The sequence below is a fragment of the Corvus moneduloides genome, chromosome 13 (assembly GCF_009650955.1).
Source record: "Corvus moneduloides isolate bCorMon1 chromosome 13, bCorMon1.pri, whole genome shotgun sequence".
Taxonomy (NCBI): Eukaryota; Metazoa; Chordata; class Aves; order Passeriformes; family Corvidae; genus Corvus; species Corvus moneduloides.
Window position 1 is genome coordinate 18,231,380 of NC_045488.1, and position 16,355 is coordinate 18,247,734.

A 16,355-nucleotide genomic window follows, 5' to 3' on the forward strand; every position below is an offset into this window, starting at 1 on the left:
ATGCTCGTTAAAAGTCTCCTCAACCAGCACTTTAAAGGAAAAAATACTTTAGCAAACCAAAGCCCCAGCAAATTTCTGGAAAGATGAGCACTGCAGTCACACTCCCCAGACAGTGAAATGTTTCTAAATCACCACTACCTTCTAGTGTACTACTCTGAAGATAAAAATGGACTCTTCCCAAAACATGAATAAAGCAGAAGATTCAACATTAATAGCTGCTTCAAACAAATATATCTGTAAGATATACATATACACGTCCAGATAAATCTGAGCAAAGACACACACTATTCTCAGGATGACAACAGAAAATGCCTCCTCTTTGAATGAAAGTTTATACAACGTTTTTCCCCAATAACACTAAAAAGTTGATTTTGAGATAGAAATAATTTTTAAGCTGTAGATTTCAGAGCAACATAGTGTAGAGTGATCACATTTGTCCAAATCTTCATGGCCAAAGATATTTACAAAGAGTCCTTTTGAACTGTTGACAGAAATTTTATAGCTTAACTTCCACAAATACTAAAATGGATCAGTCAGTAACTGTTTTCTATGGAACTCTAAACTCATTTATACACATAAGATATGTAACAGTGGAAGTTGGTGCATGGGAATGCCAGAACTGACTTGTCTGCAAAGCCAAACAACAAAATAAACCACAGCACCTAGAACTGTTTCTTCAATTCAAGCACTTTTTTTTTCTCCACCCAAAAGACATACTCTTTTTTTCTAAGTGACTCCCTTTTTGTCAGATTCCAAAGCAGGCCCTTCAGCCCCAAGTTTGCTTTGTCCACCAGCCTCTAATTATGAGGTGAAAGAAGAAATAAAGCAGAGAAAATGAGTAATTTGAACACAAGTTCCAAAACCTAACAGCTTCCACAGTTTGTGCCAGTATTTCTTCAGAAAGTCATAGTTTTATACAGAGAGAATTCTATAAGTACTAAAGAAAATATTTGCTACTCAAAACACTGCAGTTAAGCCTCCCAAACAAACTGTGGGGGACTAGAGGTGTTACAGAGCTAGAATATAGGGAAATGCTTTTACATGGCTACAAGCAGCAAATACTTTGTGAATGCAAAATAAAAACTTGAGGTCATGCTCAGAACTTAAAAAAATTAAATGTTATGTAATAAAAAGCACAAAGCTCAAGAGAGTTGCTCATCTGAAAAATATGAAAAAACCCTTTCAAAACAACGTATTTATTCCAACACATCTTAGAGAGGCAGAAGAGACAATGTTCCCTCTCTTTACACATTGTGTACAGCTTTTCCAAAAGAAAATGTTTATCCCAGGTCCCGGCACATGCTGTGAAACAGTGCAGACACATTAGGGTGACACCAATTAGCAAAGCAGCATTCAGAAAGACCATTACCTTCATCACGAGATGCCTTCACTTTCCTCTCTCATGGTAAAAATAAAGAAGGCAGACTTCTATTTCAGTATTTTTTCCTTATCTAAAGGCCAGATTTCTGATTTTTCAGGTGCAGCACAATTAACTTCAAGATTGACATCCCTTTTGTTCTCTGCATATTCTGTTCTTAAATGGCACTGTCACACGCACCCAAGGACATGGAAGTGATGAGTTCACATGGTTTACAGAGTGCATTCCTTATCAGCCTGAGGAAGGCACTTCAGGAAGATACAATTTTCCATTCTCCTACTTTTTAAGATCTCAGAATACCAACTGAGTCTAGTTCATCTCTCAAATTAATGAACAGAGTGTCTTTTTTGTGGTGTGACAGCTCTCCTTTCTAACCTCCATCATACACCCACTACCAAGAAAACAGCAAGAATGTTCAAGAAAAACTTACAAGTGCAGACTGATGACTGCAAGTGCACCTCTGAGACAACAAATCCCTTCCCACTGGTCTCAGGAAGGATCCAGGAGCTGCCTAGGCTTTGAGCTGTCCTCTGGCTGTCATTTCCAGAACTTTGTAGCAGATTATGCAGCTGGGGCAGATATTTTACTTTGCATCATCCAATGAACATTTTTATGTCTGATACACATTTACCTTGCCTGCAGAACAATTACTCCAAGAAGTCATGGAAAAATAGTGATGGAAAAGAAACCTTGACCTGTGTGGCAAAGTGAATTAAACTAAAAGTAGCTGAAATATATGAATTTTAAAATATCTTAGAGACATTTGTAAACTGGTATGTGAAAGCCAAATCAAAATTACAAAAAAAAACCTGCTATTGCCTCACATTCACAGTAGGAAGGAAACAAAGTTTTTAAATTATAACTGTTCCCATGTAGTTTGAAACACTTGAATGGACAAGCATCTTGCTCATTATCAGCAAGAGAAACTCAAGACGCCACATCCATCTGCTGTAGAGAGACAGCTGTGCTCCTCTACAGTGTCTACACTAATGACAATGCTATCGTTTTTGGAAAAGCAGAGCTTACCTTTGTTTAGAAACTGAGACTGATTTTCAATTATTTCACTTTTTCAGTAATTTTTATCCACAATGCAGGTATTTGCATCTAGCACAATCACTGCAACTATGAACTGGGTACTGGCTGCTTATTTTTTCAATATATTTTCAAACTTCTATTGTGATTACTTAATTGAAAAAGTACACCAACTCTTTTAGTCAGCAGAACACAAAAAAATATTCAATGTGTTATCCATGCAATACAATTTAGTGACTATTGACTGAGCTTATAACCCCCTCAGTAAACAGTGATTGCTGCTGAAGACAACAATATTCATTATATGGATTCATATTTCCTCCTGTGTTCTACAGATTTCATTCCATTTGGGTGTTTAAAAACTTTTCAATGAAAGCACCTCAAGTTAGCTTACTATGTAGACACTCCAATATTTAATATGCAAAGAACTGCAGAAACTGAACTCTGGGGGGAAAAAACCCAATTATGTAACATTTGATGTATTAAATCTAATTCCACTTATTTAAATGCTGTTGCTTTGGTATATCACCTGTTTACTGTTATTTCCCCTGAGAATTATTATTATGCATGAACCTTCCAGCTGTGAGGGCAGTTGTGTAGGAGTATTTTAGAAAATGCCATTATTCCACAGCATTTCCATCATCCCCTCTGGGGGGACTGAGCAGAACTCCCCGATAACCTGTGCTGGTTATCTTTTCCAACATGTTTCTATACAACACTGTTTCTCGCTCTGCAAATTTGGCTACAGAAGGTCTGTCTGTTGCTATCTCCACTGTTCAGGAACAGCACTGTTGATTTACACTGATAAACAAAGATAATGTACAACCATAAGCAATGAAGTCAATCTGCAAAGGACAGAGTAGAAAAAAATCCTGCAATGTTATCACTGTTGCATACTATAGAGAAAAGTTACAGCCTTGTGGAAAAAAGAAAGATGAGGGGTGAGAACTGGGCACCTTTTTTATGCACCACTTCTTGCTGTTTACAACATTATGCAATCCAGTATGATTTGCAATTGTGTGTGTAAAGAATGTAGTTACTGAATCCCCTTCTGATGCTGATGGCGATGCCCATCAGAATGGAACCTGATTGAGCTTCTCTCTTTGAAAGCAACAAACAGTCAAACACTTCCCACACTTCAACAAGCAGAACAATGGAGAATTATGCAGAACACGGGAGAACTCACCATAACTAAAGCTCCAGTGAAGTTGAGGAATCTCCATCTAAACCACTCTGCAATCTCACCTTAATGCTGTTGCAGGAGGTTTTTCATGGCAACTGTTACTAACAGTGTCTCTCTATCAGTTGCTAAAAACAGATACTTTATGTACCAGAATGCAACACTCCTCCTGATGCACCAGTTACTGAACAACTTGACTAAAAGAATCACCTTTGGAAGAGATTTGCTGCTGCTCTGAGAAGGTAAGTGGGTTAACTTGTAAGGAACCATGACCCAGCACCCTGCCTGCCAACAGGTTCATGGAGCAAGATGCCAATTAGGATATGGCAGCTGGAACTGACACAGCTCACAGGGTAAATGAAATACAGGGGAAGCTCTCAGCTCTGCTTGTACTGACATTTTCTCTCACAGGGATGCTGCCTTTGCTGTACAAGAAATACTTACCAGGCAAAATTCAGAGGCACAGGAGCCTCAGCAAGCTTTGCCCTAACACGCCTTCGTTTTTTGCGCTTCCCAAACAATCTTCTCTAGCCAAAAATACTGTGCTTTAAATCTGAATCTGTCTCACTTCAAGGCCTGCAATAACACTTTCAAATTTTTGTTGTTAAAATTGAAAGGTATGTTATTGACAGCTTCATTAGCAGCAGAGCAGGTTTGAGACTTCCTTGCTAATAATATGATATTCCAAATTAAAAAAAAAATTCACAGTATGAAAATACAATTCTACATATATAAAGTCCTAAAATAGTAAGCATTTATGAGTTGGATGTATGTTTAACACCAAGTTCATTGAATTCTTCCACTGACTACAACATACCACAAGCTGTTGCACAATCACAGCATGTGTAACTGATCACATTGGCAGCTTTTATGCGCCCCTCACTCTCTACATCTTTACTAGGAGCTGTCTCCCTGCTTCTAAAAACTGAAAATGTCTACAGTTTACAGAACAAAAGTCATTAAATAAACTATCTCCTCCAAAGATCATTCCAAATGGCAGGAGTCACACTCCTTAACCATATAGTTACAGACTTAAAAGTCTGAGACTGGGGAATATTGTGCAACCTGTTTTTAAGGAAAACTACCCAATCTAGATGAGGAAGGCCCAGAAGGACAATTAGCAAAGTTTAAAGCAAATGGAAAAACAATTACACAACATGACTTACTCCCCCATGGAAAACTCCTGGACTAATATTTATTCTCTCTGAGCTTGTATATATTTGCATTAAACTTCAAAGTTTATTAAAGCAATATTGATGCAATTCTGAGCCTTAAAGAAGGAATCAGTGATTTTAACAGGATTCCAAACAGGCTAAGAGGGCACTCTGCAGAAGACTATTTGGGGCTAAAACAAGGTAGACAGAAAGGCAGAACTGAGGGGGGGGAAAAATAAAAAAGGTGCTAAAACAGTTACCCAAGGACAGCTTCAGCTCTAGAGCCACTGAAATTTTAAGTGTCTCTATTACCTTCAGCCACACGTGCTTCTGAATTTCCCAGCCAATTTGGGGAAGATTACATACTTTTAAAACTGTTCTTCCTTCTTCTTGCTGCATCACAAAAGCCCCCAGAAAGGACACCAACAAGTATAAAACCAGAACAATGATACTCACTGAGAGGAAATTTGGCAGCTGAGACAACAATAAGAGCATCTGTGATATGTACAGAGACTTACACTAAGAGGGAATATACATGACGTGTGGAAGGATGTCTATATTTGTTCATGTTTATAGCATAAGATTTAAATGTCTTTTAAATGTGTTTGAAGGCTTTTCTGACAGTAAGACCCTCAGAGCTGGAAGACTGGATATAAATATATACATGCAGAATTTACATCTCCTGTATTATAGACTGTCTTCCTCCTCTGGTGAGCTTTGTAGGGAGGCCTGTATAAATACAGGCATGCATCCAAGAGGGAACATTTTAGTATTGAGATCAGTTTTACAAAAACATGGAAGGTCAAACTGTGAACACTAAACAGCTTCCTACAGAACCTCTATCCAACAATACAATAACCCAAATCTGCTTGAACACCAATAACGTTGCATTTGGCAAACTCTGTGCTAGTAGCAGTATTTTCTGAAATAGCACTAACTTTATCAAGTCAGTGATCTTACTTTTTAGCGCCACACTGAACTGGCATCTCAGACAAGATGTTACTAAAACAAGTATTGCTAGAAGCCTACAATGTTTAGCCTGGCATGATTTTTATCCATTTGTTTACTGTGATTTCAAAAACTTTGCTAAAAATGTCTCCTGCAGTCAACAGTGACTGCATTAAGACAGTTGAGCATTTTTCAGCATTTATGTTTAAGCACATATAAGGCTTTTTAAATTGAAATATTACTCTTAAGGAAAATGTGGGATAAAGTCTACAAATGGAAAAATGCCTTTCCCAGATATTATTTATATTTTTTGTACTTTATATGGAGAAAATACTTTTTTCCCCCATTTCCCCAGAATCAAAGATTTTAAAAAGGAAATCCATTACAGACTGATTACAAAACACTTCTCCAAGTGGTGTGATTTAAAACTGATTTTGTCCTTATCCTGCACAGCAATATGTGATTACTAAAAGGAGATAAATGATGAATGAGGCTCCCAGGGGTTTGAAAATTCTGTTGTTCTTGTTGTCATCTGAACAGACAAACCCCAAAACATTTGTGGTAAAACCATTTTGTAACTTGCTGAGTTAACATGGTAACTTTTGTAATAGCTGATGGGGTCCCAAAACAAATTCAGTTTAAAGAAGGTGATCTCAGAGTTACACTCACTGTGTAGTTTTCCTCTATCCACATTTTGCACTATCAGGCAATCTCAAATCAACTCAGTCCACTTAGAGAGACATGGGGAAAGAAATTGCTTGAGTCACTCAGCTACTTATCTATATCAGGAAAAAGGAAGACTGAAAATTTCTTACATGGTTGATAATTTCTGCTTATGATTTGGAAAACACAGAGCCCACAGCACTAAACCACAATTTATGGAAATTGCAGCTCAAATATTGGACAACTAGTTAGAATTGTTACCAAGTAAAAACAAGTCATTTATCCTTGTCACTGATGTCGAAGAAATTCTAAAGCTGTCACATTCTCCTCAGCGTACACTGCTTCACTTTACCCTGCTTTAAAACAGTGAAAGTCAACTAGCAACTCTTATTCCAGTTTGCAGCCTGTATTTTTCCACTCTAGATTTAAAACTGTATGGTAATGGAAATTCTGCATTATTGTGCTGATCCACGAAACAATGGAAGCATTTCAGCCTTAGGCCAATGTAAACCCCAGTGCAACTCTCAGTCCTTACACAGCGGTTGTGTGTGGGAGCACAGGAAGGTGGGAAGACTGGTAATGCCAAGAAAGGCTCTGCAGACAAGGTCCCTGCACCAGCCTGTCACAAGTAACACGCTCAGAACATGGCACGACACTCCATCCATCCCTCCAGGTATCAGCATGGAGAATCCAAAGCCTTTTACTGTGGGTCTGGGGCTGCACATCTCCTTCTCCAAAATCCATGTTACTTTACATACATAGAGAGTGGAACTTCCCTCACTGGCAATTTTTGGCTGCCACTAACAGCAAGGAAATGCTACATATGGCTGCAAATAACTTGACATTCTCTCTCTGAACTTTGCTTCAACTACTAAACCAAAACATGTTCTACAGATTATTATTTTTGTACTCAAAGTAGGTTAAAAACATCTGGAGGTGTTAATAGCAGAAAGATAAGATTATAAATTACATTTTCAGTTTCCCTCTCAGGTACTTTCTTTACAATCTCCCTTCACATCACAGATATTCCACAACCTTCTCAGTGCTTTTCACCAGCGCAGCACTATCTCCTCGTCATAGCCGAGGCATTTGCATTTCAATACCCTGCCCGTACCCGAATGTCAGCTCCGACACACCGACTACACGGGAGGGAGCAGCTCGGCAGGATTCCTCGGGAGCTGCAGCAGCACAGGAAGTGGGAACAGTGTGGAAGCTGGCAGCAGACAGACCTCATCTCGGAGCCGTACCTAGCAATCCCAGGGTGGACTTTGGGGGCTCTCTTTTCAGGAGCTGGGCAAGAGAGGGTCCAACAGCCTTACATACAAAAAAAGAAAGAGAAAGGACTATTAACACCGCCTGAAATCCAATCTCATCAGAAAGCAATCAGAACAAGAGAAGCAGTGACAAGGAGAAAAGCTGCAGATCCCTTCAGAGAAAAGGGCAAAGAAAACATGGGCAACTAGAAGGGATGGGAGAGTGTGATTCTAAACTGGGATGAGGAGCAGCTGGAGGGAAAAGGGAGCCTAAGAGCAAAGACTAAACAGGAAAAGGGAAAAGGAAAGGAGACACACAGGAGTGTAAATTCAAAACAAGGTAGAAAAAAACATGTTACAACTTGTTAACTTAGAGTAAGCTTTTCACACACGTTTTTTCTAGCATGATACAGAAGGTTAACAGTAATTGTCAATGTCTGTGGACCCTAATCAATAGCTTACAATAGTTATCCTAATAGTTTACTATCCTGTTTGGGGGGGGGGGGGGGGGGGGGGGAAATCAACATTTAAGAGTCATTTAGCCAAATAGCATCCCCCCTTTTTTTTTTCCATTAAATAGCTGATTCCAACAAATTCCTTTACTTGAAAAGTAAACAGAAAAGAATACGTATTTTGGTAAACATGCCTGGAAATAGATTTCCTAAAGAGCTGAAAAGTCAGAAACACGAATTACCCAAGAAGTTGAAATGGTATTTTGCCTCTTTCATCTCTCTTTCACTAAAACAACCATAAAACTTGCAGATACATAGGAAATGCTGTTCCTTCAAACTCACTGTACGTTTCTTTATATGTATGTTCAAAAGTCGAAGGAAATGCAAACATTGCATCCATTATGAACTGCAGCTGGGTGAAAGTGCCTACCTGCAGCCAGGCCAGGCAGCCAAGTCTGCTGGCTCCTTGCTCTGCAGCTGGTGCCTCCTGCCCAGGCTCAGGAATCACACCCCACCTGCCACTGCTGTTCAGGTGAGGAAGGTGTAGTTGAGCCAAACAGATCTGACCAAAAAGGTAATTTAGGAAGTCTGTGAATTAAGTTATCTACATGGGATATCCTAGCAATAAGGTAAAGCCATCAAGAAATGAATACATAAGATTAATCATGGAAAGTTACTCATGGAAAAACTGGTAATGCCTTCTTGCATAGTTCTGTATTTTAGAGAACAAAATGAGGTTTTCCTGAAAACACACTGAGCAGTAACTGCCAGGAAGATGCTTCGTCTGGATAAAACATCTTAGCTACTTTACAGACACAACCTTTTAAGCCAGTGTGAAACTAGATTAAGAGCTCTAGCTAGTCCAAACGACCAAATCAAATCTCCACAAGTATTTGCTGCTCTTGCTACACACCTTGATTCAGACTGTCTAGATGAGGTTGTAAGTCAAACAAAATTCACGCAGTAGGAAGTAAATCTAGTTTGTCACAAAGGTAGCTGTTCAGCTAGCAATTTTAAATAAGTTAAAGTAAACTTTCTAGCTATAGAACCTAATTATTGCAATTCCATAAAGTCTTGGTTCCTAAAACAACTACGTGTTCTTTCCTTCCTGCTCATATATCTCCGTATATTATTTTTTCTGTAAATATCCGAGAATAAAGTGTTTTAGCAGACATTAGACAGCCTTTAAGCTACAGCAAGTAAGGGGAAAAACTTTGGAGGCACTTATGAAGCAATTAAAGAAGAAGGAAAACCAAGCTCTACAAAAGTAAATGGCAAAAACCTAAAGTAAACAGAAATTATGTTCTCTGAAAAGGAACCCCTATTAAATTCGAGGTCAGAGATCCACCAGGCAATGCTCCCCCTCGCCCCTGTGCTCACCTCGGAGCAGCCTGGCCGTTCTGCATCAGGTATCAGCTGTTCCACAAGTAACCGACCACTGCAAAGTGTTCACATTGTTCCACTTGCTGTCCCAGCGCAAATCCCAGCCTTCCCAGCCCAGCCTAAACTGGCCGCAATAAAAACTAGCAAACAGACCAACCCACCTACAAGTCCAAAATAACCTTCGAGAGAAAAGGAAGGACCGAGAGGAGGATGGAATGCAGCTACACACGTACACGCTAACACGTAAAGCCTTTCAAGTCAGTAATTCGTAATAATAACAGAGCAGGGACGGAGCCCCGGCAGGAACAGCATCCACCTGGCACCCACAGCGGCTTTATCCCGGGAAATTCCTCGAAGGTGTCAACGCGGCGGCGGCAGGCGCTCCCCAGCAGGGCGCGGGATGGCGCCGCACGCTCCCAGCCGCGGTGCGGACTCGGGAAGCGCCCGGGGCTGCCGGCGAACACCCTGGGGCCCAGCGCCGCGACCGGGGGCGAGGGCGCCGCACGGCCCCGTGGGAGCCCCGGCGCGGCTGCCGGCGCCAGACGGGCTCTGCGGGCGCCGCTGCGACCGGGACCGCGGCGGGGCGAGGGGAGCCGGGGGGACCCCAAGGGAGGGAGGGACGAGCAGGCGACGGCTGCTCCCCCGCCGCCCCCCCACGCCACTCCCGGGCCCCCGCCCGCGGCCCCGCTGAGGAAAGCTGACCATCGCCGCCGCCCCCCGGCCTCCCCTCACGGCGCGAGGGGCCGTCACCCCCCTATCGCCCCTCACCTGGCAGGGGCTCCCCAGCCCCGCTGCGCCTCCCGCGGCGGCACCCAGGAGGCCCCGTGAGGGCTCCAGGTCCGGCTCCCGCTCCCGCCGGGCCCCGGCGAGGACGCGGCTCCCGGGACGGGGCTGCGACCGCCGCGCCCGCGCGCAACAACCAACTCCGGACACCGCCCCCCGCGCGCGCACCGCGGCGCGAAGCCCCGCCCCTCACCCGCCCATTGGCTGTGGGTGGCGAGGGGGCGTGGCGCCACCGCGGGGCGGTGCGAAGCCCTCAGGGGGCCAGGGCAGCCGCCGTGAGAAAACTACAACTCCCGGTGTGCCCTGCGCGCGGGCCTTTAAAAACGCGTCGTGAGGGAGCGCGCGCGTGTTGAGAGAGTGTGTGCTTCCGCCTGCGGCGGTGAAGTAGTCCCGGTGAGTGGTTTGAGCTCTAGCCCGCGCTGGGCCGCTGAGGGGAGCGGGACAGCAGACGCTGAGTCGAGAGTGCTCCCGGCTCGGCTGGGCCTTCTCCCGAGGGGCTTCTCTGGGGTAGGCGAGAGGGCCGCGCTGAGGCGGGAGCGGAGGGATTCGAGCAGGCGGGGCTCCAAGGTGGCTGTGCGCGTGCGGGAGGCGCGGCGGCTGCGCGGGCTGAGGGGACGCGGCTACCCCTGGCGACCCCGGCCCTGCGCGGGAGCCGCCGCCGGCAGGTCAGTAGGGATGGCCGCGGGCCCTCCGCCCCTCCTCGGCCGCGGCGGGCAAGGAGTCGGCGGGCGGCTGTGGGTGCTGTGGCCCACCCGTGAGGGGGGCTGGGGGAGCCGCCGGAGCTCACGGGGGGTGAGGGGGAAGAACCGGGTGAGGGTCTAAGTGCTTGGCTTTCGGTGTTCTCCATTACATATCTTTCCACGGTTCCCCCAAAACGATTATGTTTCGTGGCGTCTTAGTTCTATTTATTTGTTCTTTCTTTACGTGCACTTAATGTTCCCTTGTCAAGCAGGTGATTTTCCATAGCGTGGTTTTCTGATACCTCTGTCCACGTTTCCACATTCAGTTGCCTGTTCCTGGGGAACTAAAGTCTCTTTTTTCCAGGTGGCAGAAAAAAGCCCCGACCCTGGGGTTGAAAACACCGGGGCCACGTGCTTTGTGAGGCGCCATTCATTCCAATCCTCTGGAAAACCAGCGCTAGAGTGGAAAGGAGGAAGGGCAGGGCAAATTTATAAATAAAAGAGCTTCTGCTCTCTAGGGGAGTGGTCTCCAGCTTTTTTGGCTGCCCATTCCTATCAATAAAGAACACTTTTTATGATGCACCTCTCATATATGTAAATTTATTGATTTACCAGTTATATACAGGTACTAATGTACCGATATGTACGTTATAAAACATACTCAGACATAGAAATTGAGAAAGCATAAGACAAAAACGAAATAGTATTTTAAAACGTTTTTTCTTAAAGCTATAAAAAAAGGTTTTTCCACCCTTCAGTGAATTGCCTTGCGTGTGACCCCCTTGAGAGACCACTTTTATAGCACATGTATGTTATTCTGAAGTGATCATTCTTAATTTCTTAAGAACATAGATATAAACAGCTGATGAAAACGAATATTTTTTTTTTTATCGGGTTTGTTTGTTTGTTTTTTTGATCCTGGCCATATGTGTAGGGGCACAACCTGTTTGAAGATAGTGAAGTGCTGGCTGTTTTATCTTCTCTTGGTTTTTCTCACACCTAGGCATATATCATCTACAGGCAGGTATCATATACCTGTTAGAAGAGATATTCAGTATTTCTAGAACTATATCACTTGTTGGCAAATACTGTAACTTCAGAGTTTGGGAGATTGAGGGAAAGTGACAAATTTTTTTTCCTGTGCTGTCCTTAGAAATCTGGCATGTCTTGAAATAGAAGCTGAGAAGTTTCGCTTAGAAATGGTGCCTAAAACAGAGTGTTTGAATTAGCCTTTAAAATCCTAAATTAGCTTTTGTATAGGATCCCAGCAGTTTTCAAAACAGAAAAATGGGAGATTGTGTGATCTGACCACACTGTCTTGGTAAGGTAATTGGTGCACCTTCTATGGCTCAGAAAAGGGAGAAGAGAATCATGTTTCTTAGTGATGCTTCTTTAGTACCTGAGGGTTGGGTCCAGCTCCTGTGTGTACCCGACTGTTAGAAGGTGACTATAATAATTTCTGGTACTTCGTAATAAAGCGACCACGAGGAGGGAGATTCTGACTGTCTTCCACCTTCTGCTCTTGCAGGGTGTCTTCCCTGGCCAGGCTCAGTCTTCCTGTGTCTGATGGCCGGGACTGCCCCGAGACCTAAGGAGAGGTGCTGATTTCCCTGGTGCTGCTGGACTGCTGAATGCAAGCACTGACTGTGAGCCGTGGTTTTGCTTATATCACATTACAATGTTACTCTAAGTGTCAGAGCACAGAAATGGAGAAAATTGTACGCTAATGTGTTGGGGTTAACTTGTAGTCTTTGTTAGTGTGTCTGTTCACAATGCGTTTAAATAAAGGGTCACTCAGTATCCAGGTGTTCCCAATTAGCAAGGTGTATCTCCTCACCTGCCAAGGCAGGCTCAGCCTTCCATACTAATTGCTTCTCCTTGATTAAATAAGAAGTGTTTTAGGACCAGTTCTTGAATGACGTTTTTCTCAAGTTTACAGGCTCATACAAGTTTCTGAATTCTTGCTGTACTTCCTGCCCTCTCCAGGCTGTGGTTGAAAAATTTAAGTATTCCTGCTCATCATTGCTGCAGTGCACACAGAGCTGTGCTCGTTTTCTTAAGTGTTGTGGAATGTACTGTGAGAAACTGTTAGAGCACAGGTGAAGAGGCTGCACTTAAAATAATGGAGACACTCTTGACAGTGATCTGTGGGAGAGATGAGTAACTCAAGAGAACATGCTTTAACAATTTTGAGGACAGTAGGTGAATACAGAAAGGTTGTCTTTTTTCTTCTTTCCAGTTGTTCATATGCCTTTAATAACATGCTGTTTCAGTCTATAATCTGATTGGCTTGGGAGTCCCAAAATGAGGTTGTTTTCTGCATTCCTTCTAGCTTTTTTGTTTTTTTTACTTCCATTATTTCCCTTAGAAAGAGAGGGGGAATGTTTCTTGCGTTCATGGGAGCTGTTAAACTTCTGCTATTTTAAGACAAGAAGAGTGATCGATAAAAACACTTCAACACTAAGTGTTCACGAGGTATGGATTACTAAGAGTAGTTTGTTTTCAGAAACCACTATTTTTTTCAGGGGATTAGTTTATGAAAGCAGCTAAGGCTAGCTGATGGCTGTTTGAAATACACAGTCAAGTGGTAGCTAAAGCTTTTATTAGTAATATATATTTGAAATACACAGTCAAGTGATAATTAAAGCTTTATTGATGCAGGTCAGGTTCCATTGGCAGGATCTGCAGTGTTGCTGTCTGACTTCAGGAGTGGCTTCTTCCTGTCCAGTGGCATCAGCAGCACAGCTGTTGGCTCTTATGGCAGCTGGTAGTTTTTACTGGGAGCTGGACTCGGTGGTCCTTGTGGGTCCCTACCAAATCAGCTTATTCTGTGATTCTGTGGTGCAAACCTGTATTCTGATACTGGATCTTGCATTCTGAGGGCAAAACAGCCAGATCTGAGTTTGTCCATGCACTGCCAGTGTTACTGCCAGTGGGACAAGTCGGGTGATAAGCATTTTATTGCCAGACTAGTCTGTTTTAATCTCTTGCATAATGGGATTGTTGGGATATATATGTTAAAGCTTTTTGTATGCGCATTAATCCCACAGAGGGTTAATTCTTATTAAAGGAATAACTTGCACTGTTCATAGCTGTTGGGGGCAAAGCTGAGACTGACATTTGGTTTCTGAAGGTCTACTTGATACCAGTTTGACAAGGACAGCTTTTGATGAATTGCAGCTACAGCTACTTTGAGTGACTGTGTTTATTTGGAGACATCTTCATTCTGTGTTACAGGGAAACAAAACCACTTAGTGTGGAATACCTGGATTTCTTCCAAGTTCTGAATTTATTAGGAAATCTTTCTTGTTCCTTGACCTTACTTTTTCAAGTTCTGATGTACTTGGAAAAAAACCTATCTTTCAGAAACATTAGGCACGTTATTGGCTAGAGTGTTTCAATAGTAAATATGTTAAAAGGAAGCTGTGCTGTGTTGTCTTTGAAGGCGGCTTATTAACAGTTTTAATCCTAGAAACAAATAATCCTGCACTGTTTTGCAGGAGACTGTGGCAACAGCTGACTTTGGCTGATTGATTTCAGTCTTTTGGACAGTACTTCTTACATACAGTGATTGCAAAATAAACCTTATATTTCACTGTGTCTGAAATTCTTATGACTTGGATTGTTTATACTGTTTCTTCATGTAAAAGGAAATGTAAATCTAAGACACTGGAACGTGCCTTTTGTGCATCATGGCTGGGATAAGTCATGAGGTAAGCAGTGGACACCCTTAGCCTGCAGTTCAGGATACTGTGATAGCATGAAAATGGCAAAGCATCTTTCAGTCACAAGATTGAGTGGCATAAAGCTTTGTTCTGACAATAAAAATGTGTGAAGTGCATAAGAGAATGAGGGTAGTCAAAGTGTTGGTTATTAGTTGACTTCTAGAGGCGTAAGACTGACAGGATTTATTTCTAGATCCCTTTTCCATTTTTTCTCTTCCACTAACAAGTGCAAAACACAGAGGATTTCTTGGCAATGTAGTGAATTACCAGGGGAAAAGTCTACTTTTGTTTTATTATTGTGTTCAAATATGAAAAGATGATAAATTCATAGCTTTAATTATACGGTGGTGTCTGAGGGATTGTTTGCAGCCAAAAGAAACTCAACAAACTGTCTTCAACTGCCCTTCAAAATGTCATCTACAGAACTTGCTAGGCTTTATTTGGAGGGGTTCTCAGACAGTCTTAACCAAATGGTGGTTAAAGCAGATCTGACTTAGCTGTGTCTGTTCTGTACTTCCTTTTGTTTCAGGTAAATGGTATGGCATGAATTAGTGGCGGTTTTGTGAATTTTTGTGTTTGTTACTTAAGAAATAAACCATTTGTTCCTCTTGGAGTTCCCTTGGCTGCTTTGAAGCCTTGGACATAAGTTGGTGTGTTGTTTCTTAACTTTGGGGTATTGTTTGCTGAAATCTGGTAATTGACAAAACATTTAGTAATGGAAATGAAGGATGTTTTGGGAGAATGGACTTCATCACTTGTATAAGAAGAGGCGAAGTAATCTTAGGCTTGTGTCTGGGCCATAATTATATGTTCATCAAAGGCTGAATTTCTCATGTAATGGAGTTTGTGTCCCATACCAGTTTTGAGGATATGCTGTGCCTAACAATATATGGAAAGTGTCAGTCTCCACGTCTGGAAAAGCAATGGAGAGAGAGCTGTGGCAAAACAAGTTCTGGTAATAGTATGAGGCTGTACAGGAGAGAAAACAGATCAACACTGAGCAAAGTACTAGAAGCAGTAAACTGTGAATCTTCTTTCACACTTGGAAATCTGGAGTTTGCTAACATTGCATTTCTGCCAGGAAAACTGGGGAGCAAGGGGGGTGTTCCCAGTGCAGGATAACGGCACACAGAGGTAAGAGAAGAAAGCCTGGAGTACAGTTTAGCTTTAAGGGTGTTGTTGTCTTACTTGCATTCTAGAGATTTTCTGTGGGTACGGTGCTGCTCTTATGTCCCAGTTTTCGCCTGCTTACTTTAAGAATGGTCTGCCTTGTTTGCATTTTCACTTACCCAGAACATTGACAAAGATATCTTCTGATACCTAAAGGATAAAAAATGTAAGACTTCCTAAAGAAGGATGTTCTGTTTAAAGCTACCATCTCTTCAAATATGCAAGCATCTTGTTGGAATATCTCAAGAATCACAAATTCTGTGGGATTTCTAGAACAGATGAGCAAATCCTCAGAGTCTCCAAAAGACCTGAAATACAGGCATATTGGAATGTGTTTTTTTCCAGCCCTGACATCTAGTCAGTAACTATCATAGGTCACCTACTAAAATCTTTTGGAGCAGAGTGCTGGCTCAGGGTGCATTTACTGCAATATGTTTTAGCTGCTATTGCACATGACTCATGCTGCTGCTGAAATGAAATCGAGATAACCAGTATTTGACTGAATCCTCACTGTTTCAATATGTGGGAAACAGGACAGAATAGACTCCAACTAC

The 16,355-nt window shown here is 42.5% G+C and overlaps 2 protein-coding genes across 9 annotated transcripts in view; one reads left to right on the forward strand and one right to left on the reverse strand.

Moving 5' to 3' along the window:
• The window catches only part of PEAK1 (pseudopodium enriched atypical kinase 1), a 110,265-nt gene extending 99,900 nt beyond the window's left edge, over positions 1-10,365 (reverse strand). For 3 of the 5 annotated variants that reach the window (XM_032122511.1, XM_032122512.1, XM_032122508.1), the window contains exons 1-2: positions 10,212-10,365; positions 7,470-7,669 (exon numbers count right to left, since the gene is read on the reverse strand). The gene's annotated coding sequence lies outside the window, so the exon portion shown is untranslated. The remainder of the gene's footprint in view (positions 1-7,469; positions 7,670-10,211) is intronic. The other 2 variants (XM_032122509.1, XM_032122510.1) reach the window with 2 other exon arrangements.
• Positions 10,366-10,516: 151 nt separating this feature from the next.
• The window catches only part of HMG20A (high mobility group 20A), a 39,531-nt gene continuing 33,692 nt past the window's right edge, over positions 10,517-16,355 (forward strand). Inside the window, exons 1-2 of one of the 4 annotated variants that reach the window (XM_032122672.1) lie at positions 10,517-10,619; positions 12,435-12,552. The gene's annotated coding sequence lies outside the window, so the exon portion shown is untranslated. Of the gene's footprint in view, positions 10,620-10,787; positions 10,892-12,434; positions 12,553-16,355 lie in introns of those variants that run through there. The other 3 variants (XM_032122671.1, XM_032122674.1, XM_032122673.1) reach the window with 3 other exon arrangements.